This window comes from Numida meleagris, chromosome 3 (assembly GCF_002078875.1).
Source record: "Numida meleagris isolate 19003 breed g44 Domestic line chromosome 3, NumMel1.0, whole genome shotgun sequence".
In the NCBI taxonomy this organism is placed as follows: Eukaryota; Metazoa; Chordata; class Aves; order Galliformes; family Numididae; genus Numida; species Numida meleagris.
The window spans coordinates 104,050,425-104,073,100 of record NC_034411.1 but is presented as its reverse complement, the minus strand read 5'-3'; positions in this window follow the sequence as shown (position 1 = coordinate 104,073,100).

The window sequence follows — 22,676 nt, the reverse complement described above, 5'->3', positions numbered from 1 at the left end:
GTTTAAGAAATAATTGCTTCTACTTCAAAGTTTGCTCAGTTCTATTAAAAAAAAATGCAGAGCATGGCTAAGACCTTAGATCTGTATTCTTCTCATATAATTTTATTCTCTTCACTGAGCTCCCTTTGTAGGATAACTATGATGGCTTTCTCTGCTGTTAATGGGGAATGATTGGTTCCAGACTGTTCTTAACACTACTGAACAGAATTTAGGATTGTATTTCTGGCCTTGCACTGAGAATGTAAATTTGGGTTAGGCATTTGATGTAATTCTTTCTGGACATTCAAATTAGGGAATCTTAGGTCGCATAATGACAATAATGCTTCTTCCCATCTTGCTTTGAGAAGGAGAGAAACCGCATTTCTTTGTAGCCAAAGCAGATGTCTGGAACGTGTAGAAATTATAAGTGCACTAATCAAGATATAATCTATATTAGTGTGTAATATAGTATATGTAGTGTAATATAGTGTAATTATATTATTGTGTAGACACAATATATAAACATTTAAGGTATTTATTTAAGCAATATGCCAACCTATATACAGCTGACTCTGGTAGTAGACATCCAAACGATGAAAATTTTTTAGTGAAAGGACAAGAAAGTCCTCGAGAAATTGCAAACAGAACATTCTGTCAAATACGGGGAAGACAACTGGGACAAGATAAGCAGCGTCAGGAGCAGATGAGGTAGATGAGACTGTCTCTTTTGGGAGGACAATAACATAAAACATTTGGAGAAGAAAGCAGATAAGCCTGACTCATTTCTGACTTAATTCAACAGTGATCTGTGAATCTAGATCAAAGCTATAAAGGCCATTAGGGGCCATAGACATCATAATGAACTGTATGGCCTTGGTACTGTGCAATCGTCTCTAACTCAGGATATACATGCCAAAGACGGATATTTTTGTATATGTAGTATTAATGATTAATAATGTGTGTACAGTTAAGGAGTAAATGAATTCTGCAAAGCTTTGATTTAAAGTAGGCTGATTTATCAGTCTTTTAAGCACTCCCATAACAGTAATCTCTAACTGATGCATACTTATATACAGTCACTGCAACAATTATTTTTCTTGACTTTCTCTATTGCACCTCCATCTATGGCCAACAACAGGGAATTTCATAGAGGAAAATCTCAGTTTTTCTATCTGAGCATACAATTCAGAGAGGTCAGGGCTCCATTGCTTCTCATTGCCACCCTACACAGTCAAAGTTCTGATGACTGTGCTCACATCTACTGTTTGGTCTCCATAAACATTCTGCAAGTGTCAATGAATGTAAATAGATGCCTTTTTTTTTTTTTTTTTGTATGGAGGAATTCAGAGACACAACTTTGTTTCATCTGCACTTATCTCAGATGCCATTTTGTTAGAATGCCCCTACTCCGCTATCTGTTGCAAGGCAAAAAAATGTAATGGGATACTGGTGAGAAGGTTAGGCATCTACTGCCATACCACCAACATCTGCCTCTTATGTTGTGGACAACATAATAAAATAGGAGACATTACCTTTGAAGTAGCCCTAGTAGCTCCAAAAAACAAAACAAAAAAAAGGAATATCCACAGTAACTACATTTGATATATATGTGTGTGTGTACATGCACATGTATATATATACTAATGTGTGAAAGAGAAATAACAAGATTTTCCTGCCTAGGCTGTATCCTGGGCATACAGAACATCCCCTAAAGGAAATTGTATGCCATTAATGTTAAAACTGGATTGGATAACACATTAGAAAAAATATTCCAGAAAAAAATTTTGTTGAGAGAATGGTTTTGTAGATTTTTCCATTCCTCACAAAATTTTGAATTGGAATAAAACTCGGAGATTTCAATTTATTTAACTACATTATGTCAATTTTTCAGTTTTGCTAATATAAGAGTATGATCTTTAGGTACAAAATGGGTTCTAATGTTAATGAATAATTGAACAAACCTCCGCTTAGGTTAAACTAGCCTGAAAAAAGTGAAATTTTATTCTGCATAATATATGATTTGCTACTATCAAATGGGAAATGTAGAGAACAGTATTTACCATGCTTTACTCCACTGAAGGTGGGAAAGGTCACGTAGGCCTACTGGTAATTTAATTTTTCAGAGATCCAAATATCTATGACTATACATGGAATCAGTCACTGTTTGAGCAATTGTGGGCATGATTTCTTCCACCTCTGTGCGTCCTTTTCCTTTTCCTTTTCCTTTTCCTTTTCCTTTTTTCCTTTTCCTCTTTCTCTTTCTCTTTTCCCTTTCTCTTTATATAAAACTTGGAAGCAAATTGAAAGGGAACAAGAGAAGACAAGAATTATGTCCAGGAAGTACAATTTTAGGCTCCAGTCTGGTAAATCAGTGGCTCTCTGTATCATTAACTTATTTCATTCAAATACTAGAATCTGCAGCTATTCCATACTGTTCAGTTTTTGACCTTGTGATCTCTTATGGCTAATTGTCATCATTATGTCTGAAATCAAACTAAAAGGCTCAAATCATGGCTTGACTGCAGGTCAGCCATGAAAATATTAAATAGAGTACAGCAAACCTGAGAAAGGGGGCCAGATTCTGTTTTTTTCTGGATTTTTGGGGAGACATTACTTAAAGAAAAGCTGCATTATTTTCATTCGAGGAAAATCAAAATCTCTATGAGCTAAACTAATATAATTTAGGTTTAGCTTACTAGGAACAGAAAATGATGAAAGTTGCATAGAATGTACATGAAACTATGGTGAAAACTGATCTACTTTTCACATTTTCCACTTAATGGAAGGAACATTGTTGGGTTTGTTTTAGATGATATAATTAACGAAACCTTGCCAATACAAGTAAGTTCTTATCTGAGTTGGGAGGTAACTACATGCCTCAGTTCACACTGGTGTTCCATAAATGAGCAGACACACACACACAAACCACAAAATGGTGTCAACTTTGATTACAGTATTCCAGGATACTAGGGAATAGATAGGGAATAGACAGTATAGCTAAGAAGGAAGAAAGCTTTAGCTTTTTAAAAATGCTTGTAAATTACATGCAACCAGTCTAACATTGTAAAAGAGTTTGAGTAAGTTTTCTCACATTTAAAAATAAACTGGAAAATCGTTGCATCTTGGCTTCAGTGAGAGTCTCCTGGTCTTGCTTGAAAATGGAAACCTTTGTATATACAGAAATGAAAGATGATGGTAAAATAATAGGCCAGTTTACAATTTATTTTTTAACATAATGATTGTAGATTCTCTGTCCAGAAAAAAAAAAAGACTGTTTTGTTTGTTTATTTGTTTTTTAATTTTATTTTCATGATGCGCAGTTACTCAAAAAAACAACAAAGTGGCATTCTGTTGACACCATATGGTGGCTGAAAAAATATATTCCATAGTATTCTGTTTGTTAGAATGTCTTCTGAGTTTTTGTATCCATAATTTATGCTGGGTCCTTCTCTGATTGCCAAAATATTCAAACAGCTTCCTCTTTGCAGGGTAGCCTGCATGGGGGAAGAAGGTTTTCAAAACAGCAGGACCCAAACAATCTCCTACTGCTCAGAGGAGAAATCATTTCCAAGCTTCTGTCCTTCTGGCTGATTTCATTGTAATAATAATTTACATCCTGTGCAAAGAGACTGTTTACATTCAGAAGAAATCTAAAATAATAAATAAAAGGAAGAGGAAAACAAACAAAAAGCTTATGTTCCTTCATGCTAATACAAGAATTAAGTATCAATTAAAAGTTCCATTGACTACTAGGCTCTGATGTAAGTAGATAACTTAAGCTTTCATATCTTAATAGGAAGCAATATGCAGAGGTTGTTGAACAGCGCAGTTTCCAAGTGATTGCCTTTGCATCTGGCTTTCATAGAGAAATCCAGAGTAGTTATGGATGACCTAAAGTAATTAAGCAAATTTCTCCTCGTGTCTACTTTGTTATTACTCATTTTTTAAGAGGTCATATTTTAGGCAAAGATTTAAGTGTGATTGTGTGATTTATAAATATATATTTCATGCACTCTTAATATGGTATATGAGGCAACTTGCAGTATGTAGCAGGACAGGTCTGTTGTAAGCAGCAGGGGTCCTGAAATCACTTTAAATGATTGAGCCAGAGGGACAACATCCCTCCCTTCTGACATCCCTCTTCTCCTCAGATCCATCACAGCTTAGTGCTTGCCACTGCTTGACCAGTTCTGTTTTCCTCTTGCCTCTGGGATGTTGGCAGTATCACACAGGGTGATGAATGACCACCTGAGTGTGGAGGAAACTAAGAAGACCAGCTGCAGATGGGTTCTTAATACTTACCAGAATAGGATTATAGGAAGAGTATCCCACCTATTGTGAAGATCTTCTTTAGAATTAGAGACGCTCTAGTCTCAAAACTTTATTTGTCCTAAGGATTAAAATGGAGATATACAGACATTCTATTAATATTTCTCATCTTTAGGAAGCATTCTTCCCTTCTTGATCCTTCCGTCATCATGGGCAGACAGGTGAGTTACTCAAGATATGATCTGTAAAAGCAGTTTTGCCAGTAGCAAACTGATTCCATGAAATAGCATTTTTTTTTTTTTTAAAGAAACAAAATGGAAGCCAGGTATTCTTCCAGTCTGTCTGGCAAAATGCTGCTGACAACTTTGCTTATTCTGAAGATGCACTAACAGTGAGTTAGTGATGTGAATACATATTTCTTACATTAATCTAGTTAATGTGATACTCTAGAAAATTCAGTCAGTGTTTAAATCTTACATATTATCTTTCAATACAGAAAAGTACACTGCTATCTCATATATGAAATGAAAATAAAAAAGTTATTAATGAATTAACTGCATTTTTGCAGATTACATAAAAGTGTGTTTATTGGAAATCTTGAAATTCTAAAATAAATTGTATTTAGTGTAAGAAAAAATAAAAGTAATTGTATTAAGTCTGAGGAAATTTCCTTAAATCATTTTCAGAATTATTTTTACATGTGACATATGTACTGCTAACAGATCTTTAAAACAATGGAAAAGATTTATTAAAGTTACAACAGCAACAGCATGTCTATACATCTACAAATTAATTTGTGACTTATGTGAGATAAAATTCTAGAAAGACTTAATCTACAATTCTACACCAATCCTGACTTTAGAATATTAAAATACTTCACTCATGATCTGCTTCATTAATTTTTGCTGCGAAATTGAGTTCCTAATATTCGCACTGGCTAATGACATTGTTAAATGTATTTAATTTATTTAAGGTTCCATTGTCATTTATGCTGTGTCACAAGTACTTGTTTAGACTTCTACTTTTCTATAGAACTGCAATTGTGGTTATACCAAGTTTATTTTCAATGTGTAGATGTAATCATTACTGGAGAGAAGAGTGAGACGAAAGTCTGAAAATGTTTGTAGCCTAAGAGCTGTTGTTACCACTTCTGATCAGTCATTGACACATTATTCTTAGGCCTTGATTAAGCACCTTTATGAAAATTACTGAGTTACCCTCTCATTCTGTATCACTCTTCTTCCTTGGACTAATACTCAAAATTGTTTCTATGCTTAGAATCCTAGCAGAGTTAGATTCCTCATATATTAAGTTAACTGTATTCATTCTTTTTCTGATATTACACCTCCATGTTGTGTTTGAGAATTCCAAGAAATTGTGAGATAAACTTGAATGTATTTTAATAGAGATCTAAATAAACTGAGTATTTCAATGATCCCCAAAATTTTCATTTACTTACTACAGCTGTGTCCATGTGAACCTAGTTCTTTGATTCAAACATGTTGCTCGGAGAGGTGGTGGATATGCCATCCCTGGAGACACTCAATGTCAGGCTGGATGGGGCTCTGAGCACCTGATCTAGCTATAGGTCTCCCTGTTCACTGCAGGGAAATTAGACTAGATGACCTTTAAAGCTCTTTTCCAACTCTAGCAATTCTATGATTTTTCAAATTCCTATAAATGCTCTAAACATTTCTAGCCCATTGACTGCAATGTGATACTTCACAAACCTTTATTCTGTCCCATTGTGACAGATAAGAATGTGCCTCTCCTAGATCAGAAGTTAATTCAGTATGTAAGGTCTTCTAGAAAAAAATGATCTGAAATTTGAAATACAAGAAAAAAAAAACTAAAAACCATCACAACCAAGAAAACTTGGTAATGGATAGAATTGTGAGTGTGTATGAATGCATATTTTGAACGTTTTGACAATGAATCACAGGAAATTGACTTGCAGCATGTTACAAGAACCTGAATTTCTGGAGTATAAAATGAAATTACTTAGTTCAAGAACAACCACTTTAAAATCATAACTGTTTTAACAGAATGAACAGAATATCTTTGTTTTCAAACAAGTACTATTTTAAAAAATATGTTAAAAAATCACTTTGTTTTCATTTCTGACTATGGTTCTTGAGAAAAAAAGCAGTAGATCTCTCACTCCCTGTGCTACCATTCTCTTCTTTCTGTTTCCTGTGTATAGGTAGAAGGTGTCTCAGTTTCTTCTAACTGGGCAGAACCATATGGGGCTTCATTAGGGGCCATCTCTGTTTTCTTATGTGCTACCAAAAAGCAAACATATTTTAAATAAGTTGGGTCTCAGTGGTTGTATTATGTGCTGTTTTGTAAGACAAAATGCTAATGCTCTTGCTTAGATAATGATACTAAATGGAAATATGTTTTATCACAAAATTATTCCAGATACTATTTTCGTCTTCTCAATAAAACTTTCAAAACTTTTCTCATCTATGGTAATGATGCTTCTGTTCCTTGGCAAAAGCATCATTTTTTATTAAAGATATTTTAAATTTTGTTTCTTCTTTTTTGTGCTTTTTTTTTTCCTTTTTTTTCTCCTGTTTCATGCTGCACTGGGAATCCCTTGAAAAACTTTTGCTGTTGTTTCCCGAAGCAGAACTGTTTTCATGTATCCTAACAATCCATTGTGATCTCTGTATATTGATAGGGTAAGACTTTTATGACTGAATTTAACAGCTGCATATGAGAATGCCCAGGTTGTAATTTGAAAATTGCTCAAGACTCTGTGGTGATGATGGGAGATGTCTGTTTCTAACTACTCCTTTTACTATCAAGCTGTGAAGCACATAAAGAAGATGGATATGATACTAAACTATTGTTTTAATTGATTTGTGCTTTTACAATGCTTTGAAAATAAACTACTTCTATTATGCCAGCTGACATACTTGTGGGGAAAAGACCTATCCTTCTGGTTACAAAGCTTTTGTAGCTGGCCTATAAAGTCCATTTGGCTCAGGATCTCAAAGGCTACATCTCCCTTGGTTTGATTATGTGTGCAACACTAGGTCCCAAGTTCTCCATCCCTTTGTCATCCACACGTTAGCTGATTTTACTATGGCATCTGCCTGTCCAGCATAGCCCTCTCCTGAAACATAAGTATGGGAAAATGTAGAGGGAAATGCATGCTTTGGTTTTGCTTCTAAATACAGTGATGACAACACCTAGATCTGAGTAATAACTGTGTTAATATGTTGTACAAGGATCTCTAATCCACAACACTCACACCATTCTTTCCAGCCACAAAAACTTATATCAGAGATGACCTTACCCTACAAAACTTGATTTGATTATGCCTGTAGATCATGGTATCCAAAACGACACATTGTTAGAAAACATGAAGCATCCATAAGTACTACATTTTATTCTTGTGAGCAGATTACAACAAATGGTTTTATTCAGGAAAAATAACACTGACTTAAAGAAAAGGCAATGAAAGAATTATAAGGGCATTCAGCAACTAAATCCTTAGTAAAACTAAAGACGATGTCTCTCATCAGGGGGTAAAGCTGCAGTATAATTAAAGTTTTGTTTTGTTTAGTTTTGTTTTATTCCAAAAGGCTTGATTCTGCATTTCACAGCAGTATTTTAATACCAAGGTACTTGTCTTTAATCCAGTCAAGATACACTGATGTAATGAAGAATGATTTCCAATATTATTAATTTCTCTTATCTATTACTGTTTGCCATCTGGGAAGGTTAGGAAACAAAAGGATAATTAATTTATAATAAAGTTGATCCTGTATACAAAGATTTGCCTGCAATATATTTTGTTAGGTATTTTGGAGACAATCAGTTTAAGTCAATATTAGGAACTCTAATTTGTATGTAAGAAAACAAAAACAAAAAACAAAAAACACAAAACACATTATTTGTGAAACCCTGTCCTCTGACAGCAAAATTGTCATTTACTTCAGCAGAAACATAGTTTCTAGCATTATCTTAACTTTAAAATAGTTTGCTTAATTATTTAAAAAAAGAAAATCTGTTCAGGAAAAATCTACAGCAAACCCTTTACTTATGGGGGGCACATGTTAAGGTCCCATTCTCCTTCTACTAGGGCTGAATTAATTTTACAGAATTAAAGGTGCTTGAAGTTGGCCTAATATTCTATATTTATATCCCATTTCAGGATAATGCTAGACACAACATTAAACATTTGTCCACAGCATAGTCTTCTCCAGAGTAGAGTGATGCTATAGGCCTTGCACCAAAAACTTCAGCTAGAAATAACTGGAGCTTTCATTGCTCTCTACATTTTTCATATTAGACTGAGTGTAAAAATATACTGGATATGCTGCAAGAAAGCATATTTACGAAACATTTATAAGCAAATGTTTCAATTTAAAAAATTTTATTATTTGGATGAAATTCAAATACATGTCCAAGCTTTAGGTAAGAATTCAAACCATCAAATTCATCTGTCACTTTGGCAAGCTATTATGGTTTCAAAAATAGCTAAATGCTATACACATTCAATCTGACAGCATGTTTAATATGTTTTGCTTTGAAAGAAAGGTAAATATTATTATCTGCCATTACACAGAGACTAGAACAGTACCAGTGACTTGTTCGCATTCATCAACACGCACTGATGTGCATCTATAAAGATACAAATTGGTAGATGTACTTTTCCAAATGGAAGGGAAAATATTACCTGTGTAAATAAATATTTGATTTTCTTAATCATTGTAAAAATTATTCTATTCTTTTTCGATTTTAATTCTACAGTCCTTTATTTTATGAATGCTAAACCATTGTGCTCTGTGGACAGCACACCGAAAACTATACTTAGGACTATTTGTTATTCAAGTGCTTGACCTCGAAGCTTAAAAACACAAATTATTTCCAGTATTCAATGGAGAGATATGCCCAACAAGGCAATTTCACTCCTCTAAAGTCTATTCCAATCAGCGAGGAAAAAAATGACACAGGAAGTGATGGAAAAAGAGACAGGAAATAATTCATGCTGATCTGCTGGGAGCAGTCTTGACAGCTTTCTGAATGTTTGTTAATGAATCAGATCTGGGAAGTGGAGTGTCACGCAAAAAATACCTGGCTCAGTCAATCTCCACTAGAGGAGAGATTCATCCAATGGTTTTCTTCCCCTACTCTACATACAATCTGTATTGCTTCTGCCTTCAGTGCCTCAGCCAAATAGCTACATCTCAGGGGGTTAAGAGGGAGTGGGGAGAATACAACCTTAGTTAATAATTTATCTTATTGCCAATAATTTTGTGGTCTTGCTTTCTCCTTATCTGGTTTTCACACATTTCCTTCATTGATATTCCTGCATCACTCTCAGTTGTTCTTCTTTTATTTATTTTTAAGAAGCTCTTTAAAGACTCTGATTTCTTTAATCATGTTTGCACTATCTCCTGAAAACATAAGGGTCAGAAACAATGTTCTCTACCTCGTTTATTTTGATTCTTATTGCACTGTTCTTCACATTTTGCACACAGAAGTTGATAGCCCAGACCTTAATCACACCTAAAATTTAGCTTTTTTGTAGTATCATAAAAAAAATTTATCAGTGGTGCAGAACTAATTGGCAGTACTGTATAAGGGGATGAGGGACAGGAGTCTCCAAAATAAAAATTACATTCTAACTAAACTAAACTAAACTAAAATAAAGTGAGGGACACATCTTCAGCTGGTTAATATAACTTCTTTGAAGGCAACAGAACCACTTGAGTTTACATTTGCTGAACATATGATTTCCGGACTGCATATGCTATACCAAAGATGGAGGCCAGTGAGGTGCTAAAGGCTATGTGATCCCCCTGTGGTTCCAAAATAACTCATGTTGAAGAAATAGTCACACAGATTGTGAGACTGGTGTCCTGGTTGAGAATCCCAGTATTTGCACAGGGAGTGTCACTGATGCTATTTCTCTAGAACATAAACAAAAGGAGAATCAGAAAATATTCTCTGCTAGTTTCAGTTCTGTGGTCCAAGTTTAGGATTTAAACTTGATGGCTGCGGCCCTAAATACATAGGTAAGTACTATGATTACTATGATTAGAATCACATCAATATGAAAACAGATGCTGAGGTTCTATTTCCAAAAGGAATAGATTCTCATTTTCTTCCTGGTTTGATTTAAGTCAGATCCTTACAGCTGCATAGCGCAGGCTGACATCTGTAGTTCACTTTCCTTTAGAATCTGCTAGTCATAATGAATTTGTTTTTTACCTCTTCATTCTAGATTGAGGGCAATATCAAATATCAAAAACAATTATTTTAAAAGAATTTTAACAACTACTCAAATATAGAAACACAGTGTGATCTAAGAATATAAATGTTCATATATATGTGTTAGGAATTTTGGCCCTAATAAAAAGGCTAATCAAAATATATTCTCCGAATCACAAGTAAAAAAAAAAAAAAAATCTTTCTGAGATGCCATATATTTTGACCATGTGATAGTGGACAGTAAAACTGGCTAGTAATCCATAGCCTATTAGATGGTCAAATCTTCATGTTAGTGAGTACTGTTAGAAGACTACTTTTTAATGATGTATTTAAGCTCTAGAATAAACACAGTTTCATTGCTTTTAATCACCATGCAATGTTTGGCATTGATTGTCAGTATAAAGATATGTCAGGCCCCAGGCCATCCTTGCATATCAGTCACCATACATTCTGCTGATGACATCAGTCATGAAACATTAACTTCTTAAGACAAAAATCAAACTTCACAGGCATCACAGCAGATGTGTGAACAAAGAAATTCAGCAGTTAGGTTTGTTAAGGGAAAGCTATATGAATACATTCAGCACATTGCCTCGTTCTCTCTCTCTTTTTTTTTTTTTTTAACATCCTTTTCCTAACATTTCCTAGCCTCAGTATCCCATTCTTTTCAATATTCTCTTTGGTTATGATCCTTAGATGTTCTGCACACTCTAATCATTTTTAGGTAAGAGAGGAAAAACTGCTTTTCACTGAAAGAAGTGCTATAACTTTTGATTGCCATAAAATGAAATGCTTTGCATACTATTATTTCAGACCCGAGGGAAGACTGTAGAACACCCCTTCCTTTGCCTGTGACTCCAAGCACAAAACAGTTAGGCATTTTATGTTCACAAGTGTTCCCTGGAGATCTACACAGAAGTCACTGTTTACTAGAACCACCCTCCTCACCAAAGAGAAAAACTCTTCCTGGCTTTCCAGCTTCCAGACAGTGATAATACCTGTGTTAGTATGCAGTGTCACCATAGGTGATCTGTCTAAATCTTGGTCTGGATTAAAGAAACAAGAAGGAGATTGATGACTCTACTACTGTCCTATCGATTTCAGCTGAAGTTGGTTGAGCTTGTTGCAATTCAGTATCAAGCATGGAGACTATACCAAAGCCTTTCAAATCTACCTTCAGTGTTTGTGGACTTGTCTTACTTCAGGAGTTGTATGATAAAAATAAATCTCAAATATGTTTTAGCTCAGGTATGCATCAGCTTTATACATAAAGATATGGATGTCTATCTGAAGTTTATCAGTACTTAAATTGCTCTGTGAGTCTTGAGCTGTCTGGAGGTGTAAGAAATTCCCAGCACTGACGTTTTCAATGTTGGAAGAAGAATATGTCTGGCATTTTTGGGGTCATGCCTTTAATGAAAAAGACAATTTTTTTTTTTTTTTTAATGAAGAAAGTAAGTATTACATGGATATTTTTGATAAATCCAATAAGCATCCATTTGAATTCAATTCCAGCACTGGACAGAGATTCCTACTGCCTTTAATGAGCAGTATGGTAACAATGAGTTAAAGGAGCAATATTTGGACATCTAGAGGTGGATATTTTCTTTCTTTTGTGTGCAGGTAAAACTCCGTGTGCCTTTTGGGATGGACTTTGAAAGTATGGTGTGGATTTAGCACGGGCACTTTTTTAAAGGGTTTATATTTACAAACAAATAAAACCTGAAAAGTAGATTTAAAGGTGGGCCTTGTAGACAAAGAGAAAAGGTAATGAAAAAAAGATGGTAATCAGAAATGAACGGAATATTTAAATGTCCTACATCTATTTGGCCTGTGGTTTCTCCGCTTTTATTTTCTCATTCCACGTGTAAATATTCGTCATACTTGTTTGTTCTCATGCATGCTACAGACTTGGCAATATGTTAGATTTGCAAAACCCCTAAGGAAATCAGGAAATAGTGATAATAGCAGGGACTGAATCTGGATTTTTTTTTGTTCTCTTATTTTACATTAAGATTATTTATGATTAGAAGTTAAATCAGAGAGCCAGAAGCTCAGAGAATTTTATATGCAAGAAACCGAAGCATCTCCAAATGATCTCTCTTTACAGCATTTACATCACAAAAATAATGGAGTCTTTTATCACTTCCCTTGCTGTAGCTGGCATTTCATTTTTGTTTTATAGACTTTCCAATGGTACCTGCATGTCCTGTCAATGTGTCTCATAGTGTTGGACCAATATCTTATTATCTATATACATCTCTTCACTGGAGTTGCATCAAGAAGCAGCACAGCCGAGGCTCCTGCAGAAGTGGTTAGTAAAGTATCACAACTTATTCTAAAGAGACAACTACCCAGCCTGTGACATCTGACCAGTGGCTGGAGCAAATCTGGAGTTAGTGTGAGATGAAGATGACAGTATAAGACAACTTATAGATGATATATTACTCTGAACAAGTTTAGCTACACCATGATGATGATGATAATCCTTAAAGAAAGGTTGAATTTTACAAAAAAAAATAAACAAACTTAGAAGAGACTATGGGGAGAGTCAGGACAGAGCACACTTATATAAGCTGGACATACATAAGTACATGGGACCTGAGAAGGTGCACCTCTGAGTGCTGAGGAAGATGAATTGTCACTGTGAGACTATTCTTGATAACCTCTGAAAGATGATGGTAGTCAGAAGAGTTTCCTGAGGACTGGAAAAAAGCCTATGTGACTGCTATCTTCACGAAAGAGAACCTAGAGGCAGATCATCCTCACCTCAGTCTTTGGAATGGAGGTAGAACAAATTATCGAGGAAATCATTTTTTAACTCGTGAAACTCCAGAAAGTGATTGGGAGTAATCAGCCAGAATTTATGAAGGGACCAGCCTCTTAGTTTTCTATGATGAAATGACTGACTTGGTTGATGTAGTTGAGTTTTTAGTTATAGTTGAGCTTTTGAGTTTAGTTTAGTTTATAGTTGAGTTATAGTTGGGTTTTTACCTTGGTAAGGTCTTTTGACGCTTTATTCTATAGTATTGTTGTGCACAAACTGATGAAGTACAGGCTAGATAATGAACAGTGAGACGGATTGAAAAATAACTGAATTTCAAGGCCCAAAGAATTGCGATCTGCATCTAAAAGAGCAGTTGGAGAACAGCCACTAATGGTATGCTGGTAGGTGGATGGTTGAACTAGATGATCTTTGAGGTTTTTTCCAACCTTAATATTTCTATGATTCTCTATACTTAGGGTTGGTAACACAGCCCTTCCTGTGCAATCTCTTCATTAGTGACCTGGATGGTTGTGCAGAGCGCACCCTCAGTAATTTGAGATGATAAACAATTAGGAGAAGTTGCTGTTAGGCAAGATGAATGCACCATCATTTAAAGGGACATTGGGAGGCTGGAGAAATGGGCTGATTCTCTTCGTGGTGTTCAACAAAGAAAAGTATAAAGGAAAATTGCCTTCAATTTTCTTTAAAATTTAGTCTTACAGATCTTGATCTGATGATGATGTTACAGTTAACAACATTTTAGGGAATAGTTATGCATTAGTCTTTATATGATGTATAAACATGGAAAATTGCTACATGACTGCATGAGAATTGTGTTCCTTTTCCAAATTATTATTGCATTTTTGTTAACTTAATTTTCCTTTGGCTTCCAAATTTAGCCTTGTTTACTGATACTTCTTTATGAAGTGTTGTCTAATCACTGTAGAATTAAGTATCTAGTAAATATCTTCTGAAATGCTAACCATAGCTAATATCACAAAAATGTAAAAAACCAATAGTTATAAATGCATTGTTGATACTGTGGGAGAAAGTTGTAGATATTTGATGCGAAGCATCCTTTTGTCTTCTCATCTCTTTGCAACTTCTGAATCATTAATAGTTTTTAGCAAAGCTTCTGTATAAAGAGAAAATGGAGCCCAAGGGAACTTTGATTTCATAAATGTCCTTGCACTACAGATGTTGGTCAGTCAAACTATCTCTACACGTAAATGCTGAGTTCTTTACAAGTATGGTTTAGGAGAACTAATGAAATGTTTCTCACTTCAAAATTTGTCTGTATATTAGGGACCAAATAAATTCTAACAATGACAAATTTTGTGGTATTAAGAAATATTTAAGAAGTATAAAATGAGCGAAAACAGTATATCAGTATTTGAACTGTGATTAAATTCCATATTCTTCTATTTAAGGGAAAAAGTGTTTACAAAATAATTAAATTTATAGTAGTCTTCCTGGATAACAGGCAGTCACATCTGAACTGGGTGGAGAGCCTCTCCCAGAGAGTGGTGGTGAATGGAGTTAAATACAGCTGGTGATTGTTCACAAGTGGTACTCACCATGGGCTGATATTGAGGCCTGTCCTGTTTAATATCTTTATTGCTCACCTGGACAAGGGAATTGAGTGCACAAGAAGTAAGTTTACAGATGGCAACAAGATGGGAGGAAGTGTTGGTCTGCTTGGGGATAGGAAGGTCCTACAGAGGGATCTGGACAGGCTGGACAGCTGGGCTGAGGCCAATGGGATGAAGTTCAACAAGACCAAATACTGGGTCCCGCACTTTGGCCACAATCCCAGGCAATGCTGCAGGCATTAGTGGCTGGAAGACTGCGTGGAAGAAATGAATCTGGATGTGTTGGTCATTGCTCAGCTGAACATGAGCCAGCAGTGTGCCATGGTGGCCAAGAAGCCAATGGCATCCTGGTTTGTATCAGAAATAGCGTAGCCAGCAGGAGCAGGGAGGTGATCGTACCCTTGTACTCAGCTCTGATGAGGCTGCATCTTGAATACTGTGTTCGGTTTTGGGCCCCTCACTACAAGAAAGACATCAAGGCCCTGGAGCATGTCCAGAGAAGGGCAACAAAGCTGGCAAGGTGTCTGGAGCACAAGTCTTAGAGTGGCTGAGGGAACTGGGATTGTTTAGACTGGCGGAGGCTCAGTGGAGACCTTACAGCTGAAAGGAGGTTGTGGCAATGTAGGGGTTTGCCTCCTCTCCCACAAAAGCTGTGGTAGGACTAGAGGGAATGTCCTCAAGTTGTACCAGGGGAGGTTCAGTTTTGGTATTAGGAAAAATTTCCTCTCCAAAAGAGTGTTCAGGTGCTGGAACTGGCTGCCCAGGAAGATGGTTGAGTCACTGTCCCTGGAGGTGTTCAAGAAATGTTTAGATGTGGTACTAAGGAACATGGTTTAGTGGGGAAATATTGGTGATTGATGAACAGTGGGACTAGATGATCTTGGAGGTCTTTTCCAACCCTGGTGATTCTACGATTCTATCTCAGATTCATCACTCTTCCCGATTTACAAAGGGTGTTAGTCCAAGAGTCAACCCTGAGTATAACTCTTGCTTCATGTGTAACAAAGCATGAGTCAGAGAGGATCACTGATCCAGTGTTGTTTTCATCTTGCTGTTTTGGTGGAGCACATAGTTTAAGCAGATTAGAAAGGAAGTTATCCACTGGGCTATCTTCCCTCTGGCGTTACCAATATAGTTCTGCAGGTCCATTTGCACAGCCTATGACAACATTATGCAGTAACTGCATTGGATACATCCACACTTTCTGTCACAAAAGCTGGAAACTTTCTACCTCTCTCAAGATTTTAATATACTAAGGGAAACTGCAAGCAAGTCTGCACAAATGTGTCACTTTTTATTTTTTACTTTTTTAACCTGTAATGGCTTTTAAATCAAATCTCACAGCAATGGACAGATAAAAGGTGTTAGCCAACTTGCATCAAACCGTCATCCTCCAGACTGAAGGCTAAATATTTAGTATTTTTATTCTGGGCAAAGCATTTCCCCTACCACATTTAATGATTAAAAACTGAAGAACAGGAAGATTATTTTCTCAGCATCAATACTGAGGCATTTTCCTTTACAATTACTAGTTTAGTGGTGTTTTCATCACTGCTGATCCCAAGGTTTCATCATTAAAATCTTTAGCATGCTTCAAATATTACTTAAGGGATTAACAAAGAAGTTTGTAATTGATTCTGTCTTTTCAAGAACACAAAACACAATAAAACTTCTCACAAAATACCAAAGTTTTCAGCTTGTAACACTCTAAAGAAAGCTCTGTATCCATACTTACTTGCGTGAGCATTCAGGTTTGAACAATTTCAGCTTGGGCAACATTTTTTTTTGTTCTTCTTATACAAAGCTTAGCACAATATGGGGATGGGCTATGACCCGAGATGAGGAGTAAGTGCTACTATCTGAATAACAAATAATAAGGAAAAAAACAGGTAACAATTAGAAAGGATAATGAGATATCTCTATCTGCAGAATATGCATGTGTCCTACAAGACAGAAGCCTTAGCTAAGAATTTTATTTTTTTCCTCTTCATCTCCTTTTAAAGAAATTCTCTCATATTGAATTCAAATCGAATCTCAATTTTATAATTTTTCTTTAATTTAGGATAATTGTTTTGTTTTCCACTTTAAGAAGAACAGGAAAAGACAACAGAACAAGGGGACCATCTGAATTTAAGCAAGTAAAATGTGCCAATAAGACAAGGAGATATTGAGCTTACGCATCCACGTATTTCAACACCAACCTATTTTTTCCCAGCTGAATCAGCTGATCTAAGAGAAGACATTACCTGTCTTACATCCTTAAATGTAAGGAATCTAGTGTTACATCCTTAGTAACATCACTAAAACACTATATGAAAAATTGGCTACTAACTTAGCAGAATCTGTTATGGAGTAGCAGGTCAGAGGTAGGAAAACAGAGTACCAAAATCCTTGGTTAACAACTTGACAGTAAGGCAATTAATCAAACAAGATGGACAAGTATATGTGACAATGCCCTTTTCAAACTGGATTGTAAATGCAAATAGACTTAACTAGTAAAATAGTGAAAAAAAGATCACTAAAAGTTGCTTTCTATTCACTAAATCTAAGTGGTTTTTGTCTTCCTCCTTGGTTATTTTTATTATTATTTAAATAATCATATTTTTTAAAAAATATGAATCCAAATATCTACAAGATAGCATATATATGGAAGAAGGTAATGAGGTGTTCTTAATATTATAAAACTAATCAGAACTAGAGTCTATTATCTGGCCCCGTGCATAAAGTTAAGTGAGACAAAGAGCAGAATACAGCCGCTTCCTCTTCCAGTGGCTCCAGCCCAGCACTGCTTCTGTTCAGCAGCTTGGGTCCAGCCTAGTGCCTGGCAATCCAGAGTAGAGGACATGGCTGCTGCTTGGATCTTAAAAGGTTTATCCAGTAGAAAAGCTGAGCATATATCCCCAAGACACAAAGAAAGAAAGAGGACGTTGACTCAACTTGTCACACAGCCTTCCCCAGACAAGGACTGTTTCCAGCATCGCGTACACAGGACACTCATACAGACACTTGGCCCTGTCAACAGCTGGCACCAGGCACAAGAACCACGACCCTTAGCCACACGCCAGCCACCAGTGTGGAACCCACACTTGTCTCACACCTGTTCCCCCACAGTAGATGATGTGGAAGCACACGCTTCTCCCACCCCACAGCTGGGAGCTGACTGGATGGATGGATGGAACCTTCTAGACTTGCAGAGCTCTCCAACTTCCTTCCTCCCTTCCCCCCTGTCAACTTAAGATCCTTTGGGTCATAATCTTATCACCTGCAAGGGTCATCTTTCCTGGAAGTGGCACCTGTTTGTTATCCCATTAATTTGTGCAACTAGGAGGCTTGTGTCTTGTCACTGTCTTCCAGCTTAGAAATCCTCTGATAACCCTATTGTAATAAACATTACTATATCCTCACCTGCCCTCATAAGCTAGCGTGACTGACCAGATGTGATTCACATCACTGCCTCCCTTTCTTACTATCCTTTCATTGACTTGGAAAAAGTCCTTGACAAGATACTGTTAAAGGAAAATATGTTCAGGAAAATATGTTCTGGTTACATGACTTTACGCATACTATTACAATCTCTCTCCAAAACAAGGTTGTGACACCAAAATCTTTGAGACTAGTCCCTGGCCTGTATTCACTTCTGAACTATGGCCAGACACTGTCCGAGAAGCAGTTTTGGCTAGCATACCTGGTGACAACCTTTTTAACAACTGAGTAAATCAAGTTCCTGCACTCTGAGCTGAGCTCTAACAGGTTTTAATTGGCTCACTCTATTGTAAACTATTGTGCTGGGTCCGGCTGGGATGGAGTTAATTTTTCTTCATAACAGCCTGTATGGTACTGCATATTTATTGTGTGATGAAAACAGTGTTAATAACATACTAGTGTTTTGATTATTGAAAACAGCGTTGATAACACACCAGTGTTTTGATTATTGCTGAGAAATACTTTCACAGTGTTGAGGTTTTCTCTTTTTCCTGTTCTGCCCAGCCTCCCACAGTGAGAAGGCTGGGGATGCACAAGAGGTTGGGACACTGCCTGGAAAGCTGACCCTAACTGTCCAAAGGGATATTCTATTTCATATGACCTGTTGTTCAGTAATAAAATCTAATGGAAAAGAGGAGGAAGGTGTTTTGTGGGCGGATATGGTGCTTGTTTTCCCAAGTAACCATTAGATATATTGAGGCCCTGCTTTCTAAGACTCATCAGGAAATAGTTAACAATCTCCTTATTTTGCTTTGCCTATATGTATAGCTTTGGTTCACTTACTAAAGTGTCTTTATTCTGATCCAGAAGTTTTATCACTTTTGCTCTTCCCATTTTCTCCCCCATCTCAATGGGTAGAGAGAGAGCAAGCTACTGGGTGGGGGTTTAGCTGCCAGCTGGGGTCAATTCATCACACCTAATGTTCCCAAGGCCTATTCTCATTTCTTGATGCCTTTGCCTCAAATGGCGTTTAGGTAGCAAAATTGTCAAGTTTTTATCTTAAATATGGAAATATGGAGAGATACAAACAATTCTGTATTAATTGAAAGACCCAATCAATGAACTTTATTCAGTTACTAAGGGAGTTAAAACAATATGACTATTGCTGTGGAGTCCGTGATGAGAAGAAATTTTTATGCAAGGGAGATCTTCACCAGAATGAAGGAGGTATATGGAGATGTACCCTGAACCTTTCTGTCCCTTCAGGCTGCTGTAGTTCCAGGTTTGGTCTGTTCTTTGCTTGTAAATAGCCTTTACAGCCAAAATTCAGAATATAAACAAATTCAAACAGTCCAAACCCACTGACTATATCAAACGTATGAATAAAAATGTTGTGAATAAAAGAGATGTAAGAGATTGTTATGTATTCAGTGTGTGGAAAAAAAAAACAACACAGCAAAGAAAAAAACCCCAAACTAACCTAACAACCAAAAACTCCCACAAAATTTGATCAAACTCAGAGCTTTGCCAAGCTCGTGGGTGACTCTCTAGCCAATAAGTATAGTCCCTTAAGCCTTTTTAATGGTCCTTTTACTCTGGAAAATAATACCCCTTTCCAAAGTGTTTTTGGTAAGTCATTAACAGAAGAGTGTTCTTCATATGCTACTTTGAATTTGTCACTATATGTGAATTTACTGAATAATGTAAACAAGCCTTATAATCTCTTACCAAGTGGCTTTGGCCATGCTCCTATGTGCAGTGCAGAATCTAGCTATGCTGAGCACAGTATGGCCGCGTTCAAAGAGGGTCTGATGGAAAACCCGTGGATATCAATTAAAGTCTTACATTTGTCCCCAGAAAGATTTTATTAAGGCCTTTCTACCAAGAGGCTTCCTGGAGTACGCAGACCAATTAACCAAGTGGTTGAAAATAAGAAATTGCTGCTGAGAAAGCAAAATGGTGATGGTGATTTATAAAGTGAATTTTCACTAAAAACAATATGTGAATTTGAAGTGTACTTCAGGCTTGTTTGGCGTGGAAAATCTGTCAAGCTGAAAGCTGTTTATTTAACTTTATCTCCCTCCAACTGACTCTGGGACCCTAGGACTGTTGCTAAATAAGTGAAGCTATTCACAAAGTGAACCTTGGAACCTGCAGCAAAATTAGAAAAAAAAGAGATACTTCAGAATTCAATTTAGTTTGTATTAACTTGAGATCTGATACTCATCATCTGCTTTAACTTCTTGTTTTATCTAAAATGCTAGAGTCACATGAATGGGAAAGAAAATTAAGAGATTTCAAATTTGTTGCTCTAAGCAAAATGACTTTCTTATCTAATCTAATAAGAGGCTGGATGAGTTTCCCTGTTTTAATAATCACTGCGTTCCAAATTTCCCTTCCATTAAAAAAATTAACATAAATTGTCAGGAGAATTTATCTTACTATAATCAAGAAAGTTTTCTTCAATACCACCCTAAAACATAAATGTGATAGCAGGCTGACAAACTTTTGCTAGAGGCTTTTCCTACCACAGTAGAATTTTAATGATGCATTTGATATTTTAGAATGTGTTTATGAAGACCAGAAGGATATAGACGTCTCAATGCCAACAGCTGATGTGAAGTCGGATGTGATTAGTCTAGTACAAATGCAGGAGCCTCTTAAAGAATGTCTACAGGAAGCAGTGTTGTTGATTTACAAGGTAGCATTTGGCTATTAACTAGTTACGGTGTGATGTAGTACTGAGATATAAAAAGTGTTTAATGTTTTGGTGCTCCATATTATGATCTCACATTTACAAGTCTGATTCCAAAGCAGTATTTGACTTCAGTGCTTATTCTAGACTCCCTGAGATTTAAAAGTTAGTTGTCATTCCTGCTGAGATTTAATCAGCTGTGTTTTTTAATGTTAACAACAGTCTATCATTCACGGAAGAGAATTTGTAAGAAAGACGATTATGGCTAGGGAGGTTGCTTCCCTAGAAGTAGGGGGGAAATTCTACATCTTATAAACTTCTGGGCTGATTATTTTATTGGTACTATATTCCTTTTGGCTTGGATGCGTGACTGAGGAAGATACAGAAAATTCTTGGAATGACAGAATCATAGAATGGTTTGGGTTGGAAGGGACCTTGAAGATGAAAAATCACTTGTAATTGCTGATCACTGTATGGGACTCTAGGTGGAGATCAGTGATGCATGGTGACTCTCAGAGGTCAATACGGGGACCAGCACTGGCTAGCTCTGGTTATCTTTGTCAGTAAGCGGGACTGAGTGCACCCCTATGGATGACACACAGCTGCATGTTGCAGTCAACATGCTGGAGGGAAGGGATGCTATCCAGAGGGACTGTTGTGATTTAACCCAGCAAGCATCTAGGCACTACACACACATTCACTCACTTCCCCCTCAGTGGGATGGGAGAGAGAATGGGAAAAAATGTAAAAGTCATGGCTTGAGATAAAGACAGTTTAATAGGTGTCATGGTTTTATGATTTTCAGTTATTGGTATTCCACATCATAACATCATGGAGTGTATGTACCTGGTTCTCAGAAGAGAAGGACTCCTACATTCCCCAGGGGACTCTGCTCCACTGTTACTGTTTTCCGGTTAGAGGGAAAGATAAAAACTCGCAGATCATGAGACCTTCTCTCTTTCCGCCCATCTCTCATCCTGGCAGCATCTTGCTCCCCAGCCGTCTCACCGTCGGTATCAGTATAAGGCCTACCTTAACTTTGGACACTCTCTCTCATTGTATTGGATTTATCAGCTTAAATTGTAATTATATTGTATTATAGTGTGTTATTTTGCATTCCGATATCTTATTTAGTAAATTAGTTTGTTTCTCCTCAGATTGTTGCCACTGTTTTGTTCTCAGGCCCATCTCCTTACCCTTTTTCCCTTTTTCCCTTTTCCCAGGTCATGGGTCCTTGGGTCCCCCGTCCCCTTTGTCACGGAACCGGGCCAAACGCCCGTAAACCGTTGACAGAAAAATAAGGGAAAATAATAATGATATTAATTATAAATAATATTCAAAATAAGTGATGCACCATGTGAGTGCTCACCACTCACCGACCAATGCCCAGCTACCCCCTGAGCAGTGTCCCACCCCAGACAACTCCTCCAGTTTTATTGTTGAACATGATGCCATATGGCATGGAATATCTCTTTGACCAGTTTGGACCTCTGGTCCAGTTTTTCCCCCACCAGCGTTTGGTGCACTTCCAGCCTCCTCACTGGCAGGGTAGTATGAGGAGCTCATCTTTGACTTAGTGTAAGTGCTTCTCAGAAACAGCTAAATCAGTATATTATCAACATAATTCTCATCCTAAATGTAAAGCACAACACCATACTAGCTACTAGGAAAAAAAATAACTCTATTGCAGCCAAAACCAGGACAGGCACCTTCACAGGCTCAG